General features: G+C 32.6%; 1 protein-coding gene across 16 annotated transcripts in view; it reads right to left on the minus strand.

The window, feature by feature from the left end:
* Nucleotides 1-17060, minus strand: part of VPS13B (vacuolar protein sorting 13 homolog B) — a 685469-nt gene that overhangs the window by 518696 nt on the left and 149713 nt on the right. The window contains exon 17 of one of the 16 annotated variants that reach the window (XR_005650917.1): nt 12849-12996. The exons of the other annotated variants lie outside the window; for them this stretch is intronic. The gene's annotated coding sequence lies outside the window, so the exon portion shown is untranslated. The remainder of the gene's footprint in view (nt 1-12848; nt 12997-17060) is intronic. 16 annotated transcript variants of the gene reach the window in all.

Below are 17060 nucleotides of genomic sequence, written 5' to 3' on the forward strand. Positions count from 1 at the left end.
TTTATCTCTATTATCTTATTAATACTCACATGAACTTTATTAAACCAGAATTACTATTACTTTCCTTTTGCGGAAAAACTAAAGCTCCAGGAAACTAGCCTAATACCCCACAACTGTGAGTCTGTCTCCTGATGAAGAGCTCATTCAACTATACTATGCTGCCTTCCTACTCTGACTTTGTGGGGAATTTTCTGGTCTTTTGATGTACTTGAGAACCATTATATCCCTCAAGTCAGCCATTAAGAGATGTGATTTCTATTTCACCTTTCTGTCTCATTATATAAAATTTATTCCAAATCAAGCTGTCTTCAAGAATTGAGAAGCCTGACTCAATTAAAAGTCATACTTTTAAGGCTAAGGAACAATGCCAAAAGCTCATGCCCTTCCCACATTCATTGAGATCAGATGATTGTAAAAGTTCAAGTAAAATTATGCCAGAAATAACAGCAAATGTACATCCTTTTACAAGGAAATAGAAAAAGAAAGCATACCTACTCATGTGCTACTTAATAAAGGTATAATTAAAAATATTTACAAGTTTGCTAACAATAACAATAATGAATAATTAGTAAGGCATATAAAACATTAACACAAATGGAATCAAATAATAAACTATGATAAGGCCATTCTACAAAGTCAGAACAAACGTATAACTTACATCAATGCCAAAAGAAGAATCAATGTATTTAGATAGACATATGTGAAACACACATTTAGCATGTTTCAAATACAAAATTGGATAATATATTTTATAGCACTGTTAAATATTTTTAATTAAAATAATACGACTCTAGATAAGCACTTGAACCCCTCTTCACTTGCAAATATTTATAAACCAGTATATATCAAATACAGTGAGATAAAACCATTAAGAACTCAGGTAAAACTAAAATATAACCTCTCAGATAACCAGTTCTCCTTGTGCAATGTCTAAAAATTCTTAATTTGTATACATATTGCAAATATAGTAAAAGTCAATATTTTAGAAAATATTGTTCAGTTGAAACATGCTCATTACTACTGGAAACTATATGTTGAAAAATTAATTAGCTAGTAAGCTACGACAGTTCTTAGAGAAAATGACTACTGTATCAAACACTATTAAAAAGAGTTCCAACTCTAAAGCCTGCAGTTAAGTAACTGATATGAAAAGTCTAATTGATCTTTAAGTATTACCTTGAAGATAAATTTTTCAACTATCAAATCATTATTCTTGTTCAGGGCACACATATTAAATGGTTTTCTTCATTTGGTTAGAGGGGACACAAAACTAAAAACTGTCTCTTTCAAAGGTTCTTTTGAACAAATGGCTTTTCTACTGTTTTTATTTTGGTGTTTAAATTTCCATAGTCTTGGAAAACATTTTGCCTGTAAATACTGGTATTTCTTTCAGAACAAATTTAAATACATTGGTAAAATTAACACCCAAAATGCACTATCATTTCAACTTGTTAAAATGATAGAAAAAACAAAAAAATAAAAGGTCAAAACCTCCAAGTTAAGTAGCTATATAAATTTGGCTTTCATATTTCAGTATTCATAAATTGGATTAAACACAGACCTGACTGACTCCAGCCACCAAAGAGGATATGTATCACTAATGATTACAATAAATCAAGCCTTTATTTATATAATGATAGAGCAATAATAACATTCTTCCAAAGATGACAGTTAAGAAATACCATCTATCCTCTTCCCTAGCTGTGTCACGAGTTCACATTTTTAATAGCACCTTTTATTTTAAAAGACCTAACTTGTGAGAGCATTCTTATGTACCACTTCATAACTTTGACACAAAGTACATATAAAAAGATTAGACATTATTTGGTATAAAATCAGTTGGCAGTTTTACATCTGTGCATGTAACATAAATACACCAGCTGGCATCTCAAGCACACTCACATATGGACTTCAAAACAGAAACTTCCTTATTTGCAGCACTGCCAGGGTAATTTTGTATCCTCTGCATACTACAGCTATTTGTCAGGCCCCTGCAGGTGTGCACTGCACATAAACACACAGCTGTAGTCCAGCAAGCCAAGTGTTCCATCAAACACATAAAGGGAGACCTCAGCAGTTGGATTAGTCATCCCCACAACAGGTCCAGGGAGAACAATATGGGTTAGTATTTTTGGAAAAAGCATGGATGGGAAATTTATGATTATCCTAGTCTTACTAAATAACTGGTGGATTGTGTCATTTTTAAAGCAATGCCTACTTATTAAGTTTTTGTTAGAATGGCTGGAGAAAATTGGAATTTGTTTTTAAGTTTTAAATATAAGCAATAATCTATAAATTATTAATTGTAAAATATGAAAACGTTTTCAAATTAATCTTTGGTTTTTGGAAGTTACTGCAAGCATGCTTTGGCTATAATATTTACAAATCATAATTAGTATACCTTAAAACATTGACTAGTTTTACATTATATTTTATATTTTTAATTCTACTTTACAATTCATATGCATTTAAGATGAACTTGACAAAGCAAGTTATTTGTGTCCAAAATTATGTCTGACATCATTTAACTATCAACAGTTACATGCTCTGTACATTAATACATATTAATATTAATACATATTATATCATAAACAATTATTTCTCAAATGTGATATGAAAATGCATTAATCTATAAATAGCTAAGGAAACAAATGGATATATAAGACATAATCCTAATCAATCAGTTTGCAATCATGTGAAAGCTCCCACACAAATTAAATGTGACCTTATTAATATTCTTTAAAATAACAGCTAAGCACTTCAGGCGGTTGATAATTATGACTACTTTAACCACATCTCCCCTAAAATGCCCATAGTCCACCTGGCAGTTGACAAAACATGAAAGATAACTTAGAAAATGAGCTTGAATGCATTATGCCTAATATACTAATCTTCAGTGAACTTAAGGTCAAAGAGTTAGTAATCAAGAAACACTAATAGCCTCTGACATAAGGGGATTCATATTTTGTTGTGTCTGGAAGGTATAAAGGTACTTAAAAATTGTTAGTCTGGTACAAATCCCACCCTTCTACATGAAGGCCGAACTTTATTGCTCTGAGTCACAAAATTAAAATCTAAAGTAAGAAAAGATAAAGTAAATGGGGGGGGGGAGGAGGAGTGAAAAGGCTTATAATTATTTAATTATATTCCTTTAAAGTAAATTGTTTCAGTCTTATTTTATTCTCTTATGTAACTATAAATAGAAAATACTTGGAATTCAACCTTGATCCCCATATTACTGATGGGTCCCTGAGGTGTGATTCATAGCTCTTTAAAGCTTCCTAGTAGCCTTAAATGCTCCAGGTTGGATCTGGCTAAGTTTTGGTTCTGAATCTCAGCATAACTCTTTTTCGGCAGTTCTGGCTCAAATATTTACATCTTTTGTCCCAAAATACTGTCATTGAGAGAAGTGTCAAATGGTGAGGATGAGTAAAATATCTTGGCCCTTAAATGTCCATAATAAAATACATTTAAAACAAATTTTAGTTAACAGTATCTGTTCCAGTTATTTATTGCAGTGGAACTACTCCAAAACTTCGTGGCTTAAAACAACAATCTATTTTTATCTCTTATAGTTCTGTGGATTTTCTAAACATCTGGGTGGTTCTTGCCTGGGTTTCTCTCATGCAGCTGCTGCATTCAGATGGTGACCGAGGCTGGAATCATCTGAAGTCTCTACTGGAGATCCAAGATGATATCATCACTCACATGTCAGATACCTTAGCTAAGATGACTGGAACAGCTGAGGGTCAGATAGGCATCCTGCTCTCCTCCCCATATCCCTCTCCTTCCTTACATTAGCCTTTCTATGTGGCTAGCTTGGGCTACCTCACAACATGACTGACAGTCTCAGGGATACTGGACTTCTTACATGGTAACTGCCTTCACCCAGAGCAAATATTCCAAGTGTCTCAGGCAGAAGCTGCAAGCCTTCTTATAATCACACCTCAGAAAGTCATACAGTATCATCTTGATCAAAAGTGTGTCATCATAGGACTAGCCCAAACTCAGAGAATGGGTTTGTAGAAGAATCTAAATACTAAGAAGCATGCCTAATGGTCATCTTTGGAGACTGGCTACCTCAGTATAGTAATATCATTTTATTTTTATTTTTTGCTAGCAATTTGTTAATGATTTAATATTTTATTTTTTGTAATTATTTTGTTATTTACTAATGATATTAATACACACGATTTGATCATAAACTACAGTGACTAAGGTGTGGCAAGACACACATAGCTTTCAAACTGGTTTCACTGACTCCTTAGAAATTAAATCTATGCCCAAAACTAATTTTAATTGTTTAAGTTTTTAAACATCCAAATGTAAACACTGGAAGTTGCCCCAGTCACTAAAAATGGTCAGTCTTTAAGAGTTTAAAATATTCATTACTAAATACTGAAAAGCTTGTCACTTATCTAAATAAATCATATCTTACTTGTTTAAAAGTACTCTACCTGGTAAATAACTGCTAGGACTTTGAAGCGATCTCTTAAAGAAAATGAATTAGGAGTCAAGGGAGCAAGGTTATAATTATAATAGACAGAAATAGCCTATTTACACACATGCAAACACGCACGTGCACATGCACAGACAACATACATGAAAAACAATGGGCATGATACTCATTTATAGGAGGTTAAGAGCAACCTTTATAATGCTGAGAACTAAATTAAATGATCCATTTCACCATACAATTAGAAAAAAAAATTCAAGAGCTAGAATAAAATAAGGAAGAACAGCGGAAAAATAAAAATATTTAAAGTTTTATTTATTTAGGAGGGAGATGTTTTACCCTCTCCCCATTTAAAAATCATTAAAAACAGAAACATAAAGGGCAAAATTACATGGCTTCTCTAAAGTTCATAAAGAAGCTGGCCTAACATACTCCACTCTCCATCTCATCCACATTCCATACTTTCCCAAAAGGTAATAACTGGTACTTCTTTAATATATACAAAACTTTTTCCACAAAAACTATCAATCTATTTACCTACCTGATCTACCTACCTAACCATCTACCAAAAACATACACACATGCATACACACACATAACATGAATACATACATCCTTCTCATAAAAATAAAGGTGGCATGGTGCTGTACACATTGGTCTGCAACTGACTTTTTACTTAGAACCTATCAAACTGCCCTACCTACTTTAATAGATGACTAATATTAAATAGCATAGCATGATACTGCACAGCACAAGTAAATGGTATATTCATATAACACTACCAATGAAGCACATAAACACTGTGTTGAGAGAAACTAGATACAAAATAAAGCATATATGATTCTATTTACATGAACATTCGAAATAGGCAAAACTAACTTGTGACAGAAATCTGAACAAGAACTGACTATAGAGGTGATGAGAACTGACTTGCAAGGGAGCATAAAGAAACTCCTTGATACTGAGTCTGGAAATGTTTGAAATTATTTCTGGTTCTAAGACATAGAATAAAACCATGTATCAACAGATTATGTAATATCTTTGTTCCTTTTTCTTCAACTGCAAATAAATAGCTCTCTCAAAATACTAAGTCATTATTTTCCACATTTGGAAACAGTAGATGAAATTGAAGTTCTGAGAGGTCAAGTAACTTAACCAAAATCCCATGACTAATCAGGTAGAAGCCACATCCAGAGAACTCAAGCTTTCTTAGTCCTAATTCAGAGCTTTTTCCTTTCTCTTTTAATATTTTACTTTCTAGATTGTATTACAAATTTTATTGGAAGTTTTTAGCTCTTTTCTCTACGTACAAGTTGTAGGAAATACAAAGGCAAATCTACATTTAAAACTTAAGGGCCTTAAAGCACGAGCTTGAAATTACTCTGCAAAATCTTCCTCATGAGGTAAAAATAAACCTTAGTTACTTATAATACAATTGATGTAATGAATTGGAAAAAGTACATAATCAGAAAAAAAACTGGAAAGTTATGCATGTTTTGGTGGTAGAGTTATGGATGATTTTTATTCTTTCAATGTGTTTTCTAGTAATTCCCACATTCTATAATTATTCTTGTAATAAAAAGGTTTATAAAATGTTAAACTTCTTATAAAGGAAATTCATCAAGCTGAAATACACATTCTCTTTGACCTTCGAGCCCACATTTTAGAAAGTTTAAAGATAAAAAAAAGTAAATGCTTAAGCTTTGTATGATTTATAAGCAATATGCAATCAAAGAATAACCAAGATTAAAAAGAAAGTCATTCTCTTACAAAGTCTGGGAAATATACTACTATATTACGACATTTTTTTTTTTACTATTCTTAAAAATCAAATTGACGTTTACCACAGAGACGAAGATATACTATTAGGATGTGGCACTGGTGTAATGCCAGATATACCAAATTAAACTGTACAGTATAAATGAAGTTAAATTACTATTATTCAGACTATTGAACATTTCAGACATTTACAGTAATATTGTTCATTTTCATCTTTCTGCAGAACCACTTACAACTCAATTCATTCTGTAAAGTTGGGTACCCACAAGATCAATATAAAATAATTTGACTGATTTATCTATATATGAAACCTGATGTAGTCAAATAAGTAACATCCCAGTCAATGTACTTAAGAGTATTCAAAATGGTCATAACTGTTTAAAAGCACTTCAGATACATACAGAATGTGTCAGTCCTGCCACTAAACGGTCAGGAGAGCAAGGGTCAATTACTAGTATCAAAATCACCTGGATGCTTATTAAGTCAGATATAAGGGCCTTGCCTAAAAGATTGAATGGATGGACATAAGAGCCTGCATTTTAGCAGCACCTCCAAGTGATTTTTTTGTTGATGAAGTTTCCAAGTTTTACCACAGCACAAATATATTTAAAACATACTGTTATCCATTACACTAATTAAAGAACAGCAAAATGCCACCATAAGTCATAATATGTATTTTGTATATGCTATTTATTCTTTAATACCCAGTTATCTCTAAGTGCTTAAAATTATTTTAATTCTTTTCATTTTACTATGAAGTGAAATAAGATAAACTAGCAAATAACTAAGTATTAATATGAAGCATCTGCATGTTTCAGACTTGAAGATTTTTCATATAAAATTTCTTATGAAATTTTCATTTTTTCCAATATAAATTTTATTATAGTCTAACATCCTTCACCTTCTTTTAAATTCTACTAAAATAGTGCCAGAGTATATCGGAGAAAAAGTTACTACCAAACTTTAATTAGTTTTTACCAGTAACTAGGTTCAGATTTACACATCCTTCAAAACTCAGTACAAGCATCGTCTCTCACTTAACCTTATCTCATGGCCACTTGTTCTCCCACATCCCCACCAAGCTGGACAACAGAGGTAATTTAAATATTTAATAAATGTTTCCTAAATTTAAAAACTGGTAAATACTGGAACTAGAATCCATTCATTCAAAACATATTTATTTTGTGGTTACTAACCACAGACTTATCATCTTTCCACACAAAAACTCTCTTAAACTCATTAAGAGAAATGTGATATGTACTATTACAGAAGTATAGGGTGTTTTTAAATTATATAAAAGGGGTCCCTAGCCTGATCTTGAGAAATGAAAATAAAAGATAAAGAGAAGAAAACCAGAAAAAGTGAGGGTAGAGTGAATCAGAGTGCTCCAGGCAATGAAAACCTAAGGAAAAAGCTAGGACTGTCTTCAGGAGCTCTTATAGAGAAGCTCAGTGGGAGTGCAACCTATTGCGGATGGTGGTAGCAGTGATATGAGATGAAGCTGGAGAAATGGGGACCATCAAGTTTTCTAAGGAGTTTGGCCATTCCAAAGTTAAAAAAATAAATAAAATAAAGAAAATGATCACCCAAAACTGCATAGTTAGGTAACAAATACTTCCTAAATTAATTCCATTTCCCTATAGTGCAGCCTATTGTCCAAAGACATCCGTGACATTTTGTTTCAATCATGACTTTTTATTATTTATTCACTTCTTTCTCATTTCTCACTGACAATACATTTTCATGACCTGTTTTCCTGTTTACCAAATAAACCTATTATCCTGGTCACTTGCCCTCACCGTTTTCACAAAAAGCCTCAATTGTTACCCTTGCATTGGCAGCACACTTACTGTAAGATAATGGCGATAGAACCTTTGAGTTATAATCTTCTAGTTTCATAGCAATTTTTAAAGTTCTTATCAAGTAATCCAAGTATCGATAAAAGCAAACACTAAATAAACAGCTGGGGGAGGGGGGCAAGGGATTACCATCAGGTATCTCATTTACTCCCAAAGTTAAAATACGGTTACAGAACTAGAATTTTTTTGTAATTGCTCTACGTCTAAGATAGGTGACATAGCATTATGAAATGGTATGAGTTTCCAGAATGTCCTACACATCACGTAAGAAGTACCATCCTTTTTTCTTCATTTTCCACTTGCCTTCTTTTAGCAATATAGGCTATTTAAAAGAGTGAATGTAAATAGGTCATGATGATCATTGCTGATTATAATTAGAAACAAACCCTTCTATTCATCTGCTCTCTGCTTCAGTAAATGTGGTTAAAAAAAAAAAACCCACCATCACACACATTAGTTTCATACTTAAAAGTCATTAAGAACAGATTTTAGAAATTTCACTGAACTTTTATCAACAAATGAACTATACATGACTTATCATTAAAGCAAAATCCATGAGAATTGTTTTCCAGAACTTAAGATAATGCCTCTATGACAAATTTGGCCAATGAAAATGGATAAAAAACATCAGTCAGTAAATGCCAGTCTGCTTTACCATTAGTGGAATACACACCATATCAGACCACAGTTAATTAAATTAAACCAGTTCTTGTGTTGTTAAAATGTGTCCTGTATAACTTATTTGAATACAGTACAATTACTTTTAAACTTAAAGGTCTCCATGCCTCACTTATAGTAAACACGATTGTTTCATCTGTTGGAAATGGAATGAATAAGTGGTTACCAAAGTTGTTCTACTGTAACAAAAATGAGCAAAGTTGCTTTATTCATGTATAATCCTCTATTTTACAGTAAGCAGTTTCAATAATTCTATCTTATAAAAGAACTGAGAATAAATGTTATACGCATTGACCTAAGGGGAAAATGGAACAACACATAGAAAATGTTTTCATGGTAGTATTCTTTGTGTATAAATTATGTTGAAAGGTACTTTAATGTGAATTTAACATAATGCCTTACTTAGTTTAAAAAATATATTTGACAATGATTCTGACTGTACATCTTGGAACTTATTAAGAAATCCTTCAAATTCTATATATAATAGGCAATCTACTAACCTATTAAAATAGAAACTAACCTCTGAAATTTTTGAAATGAAAATGAAAGATTTTGATGTTAAAAAATCTTTCTTCTAAAATTACCCAACATTCTGTATACTTTGGGTAAACTTATAAAAATGTCAGGCACGTAGAAGGAAAAAAAGATAGAGTTTAACTATCTTCTCGTATTATTAAAATACAGCATACCACTCAGCTGTGGCCAAAGCAAAATGTCACCATAAGAGAATGAATTTCTGGACTATAAGAATAAATACAGATTCTAATAAAAAGTAACTATCGTTATAAATTTTTATGAAGGATCTGAAGAGCTGAGTTTTAATTTCACAGAGTACACAATTTCTTACCTGCTATCACCTGCTATGTTACTTTTGTTGTCTCTAAGTTACACATTTGCAATACTAACTAAATGCTCAATTCCAACTGAATTAGATGGGAAGAAAGCAAGACGTTTTTGGCTAACACTGTTGATGTTTCCAACAAATTTTATAAGCTTTCCTTCCTCTGTAATAATAAGTAAAATTTCTATAGGAATGAATGGTTATAAAGTATTCTTACAGAAGTTGGTAATTTTGACTGAGTACATAGGATGTGTTCTAGATATCTCATTTTTCTCTAACACTTTTTTCTCTTTATACTCTATTTTTCCACTTTTATATTTGAATTAAGAATTATTTCCTCAGAGATTAGTGAACATCATTTTGTGTTATCCCTCCACACAAATTCTGATTTCTGCCTTTAATACAACCTTATAAGACATGAAAAATTCCCAAATAGGACCTTATCCTGAGACTTGTTGCTAAAATAAAATTAAATAATTAGAAAATAAATACGATTTTAAAGTTTTATCAATGCTAGTACATTAAACAATTCTATAGATTCTATGAATATATAATCTAACTATTGTCTTTTTATTGAAATGTTTAAGAATATTTTTAACTTAGAAAAATTATGAAGACCTTTATAAAGTTATCTAAAATAGTCTCTTAATATTTATTTTAACAATCTTTTTACCGAGTCATTGAATTTTTGAAATAATAATTACTTTTATACATAAAATTAACAGTGTGTACAACCATTGGTACATGTAGTATTTTACTCTTATAATAAATATTTCTACTTCAATTCACTGACAAAATTTCAACATATAAAACATATAAGGAAATGCTCATTCTCAGTTATGTAGAAAATGCTCACCTGAATTGAGACGAGTGGCACACCTCATTTATTAAACTGATGCTGTTAGGCTATTAGATATGATGGTATTTCTACACTCAATTCAAGAATACCAGAAATGACACTGAAGTAGATATTCTGCTATTCAATCTTTCAAAAGCTAAGGCCAGAGCTGAAGCCAAAGAGCAGATTTTAGATGAATGTCCAAAATGAATCTGTACTACCTCTAATAAAATCTGTACTACCTCTAATACATCTCTAATAAAGTAATAATTGCATTTAAAGTAACAGCAAAAACAGTCATGGTATGACAGACATTTTATATTATTTCACTTCCTTATTACTGTAGGCCTATAAAGCAGGTACTATTGGTCTTCCCCATTCTACAGAGAAAGAAACTGAGTCTTAAGGAGGTAAAGACTTGCCTACATCTCATAGTTAATAAAAGGTGGGGCCAAGGTTCAAACTTTAGCATTGAGAAGACACTTTTCAGAACTGGAATTTAATTCTCCATAAATAATATAAGCCTTAAATAAGAATCATAGATAACTGTAATCATTCTTAACTATTAGGCAAGTCAATATTTGGATAGAGATAGTCTTAAAAATTCCTATGGGAGGAGGGCAAGCCTCTGATCCCAAGAAAAATAAGGGTAGCTCTGGAAGCCAGCAATGTGCAGGTTTCTGCTATATGTAAGAAACCTGGGATCTTTAAATTTTGTCCTGCACTACACCAGAGAGTGGTAAGGATCCAGTGAGGGACTAGTAAAACTTTAAAGGCTCGCAACACACTCTCGTGAAGAGTTTCAAATGCCTAAATAAAATTCCCACAAAGTTTACTTAGTTTTTTCAGAGATAACAAAAGGCAAGAGAAAAACAAGTTCTGTATAGTCAATTAAAACTTAAAATTAATGTGGCTCTTGTAGTTGAGTAATAGTTACGTTAAAACAAAAGAACTAATTAATGAGTTACTATAGAAATATGGGAAATGGGTAAAACAAACTGATAACAGACTCGATGTGTATGTATCCTTCCTGCAGATTTTTATACCACTGCCAGCAATGTAAAAGAATTCTCCAAGTAACTACAGAGTGTATCATTAAATCAGAAGTCAAGACATATCTGCATTATGACTATTAAATGTGGAAGCTGGTAAGCAGGAGTAAACTTTCCAACCATAAGTCAAATTGTGTCACTCTTCTGGTTAAAACCTTCTAATGACCTCTCATTGCAATTACAATAAAATCCGAAGTTCTTATTGTGCCTTGCTAGGCTCCAGTGGCTTCAGTCAAACTTTCTGACCTTGTTTCCCTTCCTCCTCCCTTGCCCCCTTAATTTCCCCCTCCCTCCCTACCCTCTCTCTTTTTCAGAACTCTGCAGCCAAAGTGGCCTTCTTTCTGGTTTTTTGTTGGTTTTTTTTGTTTGTTTGTTTTGTTTTGTTTGCCAAGCAACTGCCCATAACAGGGGCTTTATATCCAATGTTTCTTTGGCTTGGAATACTCTTCCTCCATGATATATGTAGCAGGTATGTCCCTGCTACATGAAAGCAGGGACATATCTGCTTTGCTCATATCACCTATGCCCAGCACTGTTCCTAGCACATAATAAGTGTTCAGTGACATTTACTGACTGATTAAATGAATGAATAATTAGTATCGTCATCCCAAAGCCCACCCCACCCTGATTTCTTATAGTAGACATAGAGATGCACCACAGAAATCACCCTTCAACAAAGGACACACTGCCCAGCTGCAAGGAAAGCTGGAGGCTGTTAGCTTCTGTAGAGTTTGCCTCAGCTTTCCAGTCAAGGACATACTTCTCTCAGGGAAGCCCACAGCCAGCACCTGAGTAATGGGTGGTAGAAGGGCCTAGTCATTTCTACCAAATGCAGGACACCTCAAACAACCTTTGTTGCAAAGGTTGCTCTTGGGTTAGCAGAGACTTTGTCAAGTTGACTTCACAATGTGAAGACTGCTCCTGACTAATCCTACTCTTACTCTTTTCTTTTTACAGGTGTTACTATCCAGCGAACTAAGGTTCTAACTCCATCTCAGTGTCTGCTTCTGGAAGAACCTAAGCAGCACTGTTTCCATTTCAAAAACTCACTCCTTATGCCTACAACTTAAAATGGCCATTTTTAACAGTGCATAGAGCATTCATTTCATATTAAGCATCGGATGACATAGCTACTACCACCCTCATTCCCCTCTAACATTCATACACACAAACACCCAGACACACCCACACAGTTTCCCAAACTCCTAACCACATGGCACTTAGCAGAGCTTACTTTATACTTAAGTTTTAATTCAAATGTTACCTCCTCTAAGAAGCCTTCAAAACACAATAAACTGCTTTTGTATGTGTGTGTGTGGCTCTCAGAACATCTAGCAGTACCTACCATATTATAATTATGTGCTTATGTGTCTTTTCCTATCAAAGATGAAGCTCCTTTAATCTGTGCCTGTCTCATATTAATAATTCCAGCATCTTATAATGCACTTGGTTCAGGTGAGATGTTCTACAAATTTCTTGATAAAGGAAATGAGCTAAAAAAAAAAAAAAAAAGAGTAATTTTTAAAAACCTTTAGAAGCATGATTTTCGCATACTTTTATTTGTGAAGCTGAGTAAAAACTGTCAGCATATTCAAGCCCCAAACATTCACATAGTCTAAAAATAACTTCATTCTTCTTAGTGAATAACCTTCATTTTGTTTTCAAGAGGCAGTTATTACTATTAAAATTGAAAGCTGCTAGGCAATTTAGAAGCCTATTCATTTTGAACTTTTAGGACACTTCCTTACAAATAACATATTAGTTACCAAGGAAAAATGAAGCATTGGTTTTTACAACTCATTAAATTTCTTTTCAACTTCATATAACCTGTCAGTTCTCAATTACACCCTCCTGGGACAAAATCAAGCCAAACATTCCTAGCATATAAGCATAAAATAAAACTAAGAACCATGAAACACACACACACACACAAACACGCTCTCACGCTCACAAAAGAATCAAGTGTCTACCAGAAAGGCATTTTATGAATTTGAAAATTTTAATTTCAAGAACTGTTTAACACCAGTTAAGCCACGATGATTTTTTTTTAATTCAGTAAGTTAAAATGAGCAAGCAGCATTACTCCTCCACCCAGTAATCATAGAATAGGTGAACAATTTAAAAACCCTAATATTTTAAAGGAAGGCTACGCCTCCCATAGGAAATAAAAGTGGAAATGAGTCCAAGGGAGAAGATGGCTTGGTTCCACATCCTTAAAATTGCCTACAGCAATGCATCAAAAAATAAAATAAAATAAGCCCCTAGAGTCTGGGTCAGCAGCATAGAATTACAACTTAAGCATTGGGTCATCAGTGGCAATAGTAGGCTGATTAAGGGTTGAGGTAATATATTTACTTACTGTAGTAAGGAACTGTGTAACAGTACCGCCAACAGTACAAAGAGTTCTTGTGTGGATATCATGTACAAAGAAATATTATAACCATCTGCTTATATTTTAATATGAAAATATGAAACATACTTGAACAATTGTTTAAGTAAAGAAGTAAACACAGAGAAACTAATATAAATACTATATATAGTTCAAATTGTTAAAAAAAATTAAACTGAACTTTATTAAGCAATCCATTAATTATATTTTCCAACAAAAAAAACCTTCAGTTTTATTACTCATTAAAATCAGATCCTAACTGAAACAATCCTCCTCTAATAGAAAAGATAAAAGCAAAAGTACAATCCGAATATGGAAAAAGGCAGTTTTTCAAGAAGCCACTCTCAAATATAAACGACAAAATCAGTTAAACTTATGACGTTGATAGGTTAAACATTGATTTATCTTCATATTCAATAGGCAGATCAAATTAGAATAAACATATGTGAATTATATTATGCATAATACTGTTCAAAGTCCTTGAAAAACCTATTTTGCGATTAACCAAGACAAGTGTCTTACTATATTAGTGTTTCTGGTGCCTGGCACAGAGCGTGACATACACTGGTGCCCACATGTTTATCAAATAGAAAAAATCATGCATATCTTAAGGTCAGTATTTTGTAAAGATAAAAATTTTCTTTAAACAGAGAAAATGTAACCAATACCAATAGTCTTGATTGCTGAAAATCACTATACGTACCCTGTAACATATCTTTTGGGCAACACTGACATTAAGAACCATTACCAAAAGGATGATGTCCAAAACCCATAAAAAGTGTCCATACCTTTGATTCAGTATTTCTTGGGATATTTTGGCAGGGAAATAATTTTTTTAAATATTAACATGTATAAAGATGGAAAATGCTTTATCTACTAAATGACTATCAATCACCTAAATTCCAAATGTTAATGAATTCCCCAAAAATTAACTCAGTGAAATAATATTTAATAATACAAATTAAAAACATTTTTGAGGCACACACAATATATCTGGCAGCATACTCTGGGAATATAAAAGAAGTACACCTAACCCAGATTGAAGGATATGAAGCTTCAGTTAAGTCTTAAAGGAAAAGAAACAGTTAAGCAGCCAAGGAGAGGAAATGGTTTTGAGGGTAGGAAAGGTGTTCCAGACAGATGCAACAAGGACGTAGGAGACAGGTATGTGTACTTGGGCACCCAGTAGTTGAAAACAGCTAAAGGAAGGCGCTTGAAGAAAGTTTCCAGAGATGAGTCTGAGAGATCATGAAATTACTTTGTACTGACACGCAGAGAAGTTCCAATTTTATCTTGAAGACAAATGGAAAACCACTAAAGAACATAATCAGAATTCCATTTATAAAGATAACTGAGACTGCGATGAACAGAAAGAATTAGAAAAGAACAACAGAGGACTGGGGAATCACTTGGTAAGATACTACAACAATAGCAACTGGAAATACATAGTAACACAAAACACAGGCCAGAGGTCAGGAAGAATTAAGAAGAACTGACAGAACATGATGACTCCTACGTGTCTTTCTCAAGACAATGGGTGAGAATGGTGATACCATTAGCTATGATTTAAGAAAGAGACTCAAGTTTCATTTTGAATATAGTGAGTTTTAGATTCCTTGGCACATCCAAATGAATGTATCAGTTTCAGGAAGAAGTTCTGAGCTAGAGAATTAAATGAAGCAGTTGTCAGTGTATGGGTGGTAGCTGAAGCCACACAGGAGGAGGAGATGGCTTCCAGTACTTTCTCAAGGTAAAAAGTAAAAGACAAGAAGCCACAAATTAAAAACAGAGTTCTGTGAGTGTCAAATATGTAGTCAGGAAGATAAAAACTACAAAATATACACATGATTCAGCATCAAAGCTAAGTAGAAAGGCAACATGTAATATCATTATTACTTCTCTGCGACTTAGAATATGAGAAAATTTTCTTTGTATGCCTTTCTCAATGGGAAAGCCAAAATTATGTGACCACCAAAAAGAAAAAAATAATAATGTTACAAAAGAAAAGAATAACATAAAATGGTATATTCATAATAAATCAAATCATGTAAAACTATGTATAAGGACATGGGTTAGAAGAGAACATGGAAAATTAAAAACAGTCATGTTATATTTATAGTATATTTTTCCTTTTATGATTTCCTTTAATGTTGTCCTACTCTTTTTCAATTTGAAAATGAGTAAAAAGAAAAACTGCTCTGTACATCTCACCAAATTCCATCATAATGTTAAAATAATTAGAGATGGATAGCCATGATTAATAATTTAAGGAAAAATATATCCATGATTCAACCCTAACTTTCTAATAATCATCTAATCTAATTCTAAAATGTGCATTCCTAAAAGTGATCTGGTTGTTTCAAAACATCACAGTTCTATAAGACTTCCATGTCTCACTAAACTTGGAAAATATGAGGCAAATGACATATTAACTTGAACAATCATAAAAATGCTTAGAAAGTAAAAGGCTCATTTAATGAAAAAAAAACTTGGAAATGTTTCCATATGTTTCTATGAAGTATTCTTTCCTCACTAAATGAACACATTCAAGATTTTGTTTCTGGCTTTGTTTCAGAAAAAAAAAAACCCATCTGCATAGTACGGCACTTACAAGTACATCTCAGTCATGCAATAGTTATGTCACAGCTCATATATCAAATAAAAATCACATTCAAGCCCACACAACCTCACAGACCCAAAGTCTTCCTTTCTATTAAGAGTATTCCTGAGAGAGCTTTCATCGCACCTCGCTGCTGATGTCACATAACTTTTGTTAGAAAGTTAAATCCTGAAACTAAAATATCAAACAGTTTGAGTACAGTTGTGAATGACCTAAAAAACCAACTTTCTCTAGTTATAAACTATGAACATTTCCTTTTCACAGAAACAGGTGCAAAACTGTTTTTTTAAAAAAAGGAAAGAAATAAAGAAAAAAACTGTTGCTATAGCTCACCAAATGGTGATTTTTTAAAAATAAAGTGTTATTTCATTAAAGACATAAAATGATAATGCTTCATTTATACTTAGAGTAGCCTTGATAGATATTCTGAATGCATCTCTATTTAATTCCATATATGTACATATGGAAATATATTCATTATAGGTTAGAAATATTTTATTATCTAGAGCAGCTTCACAAACTTCATGTATTTGCGTACCAACATTATT

This window comes from Pteropus medius, unplaced genomic scaffold (assembly GCF_902729225.1).
Source record: "Pteropus medius unplaced genomic scaffold, Ma_sr-lr_union100, whole genome shotgun sequence".
Taxonomy (NCBI): Eukaryota; Metazoa; Chordata; class Mammalia; order Chiroptera; family Pteropodidae; genus Pteropus; species Pteropus medius.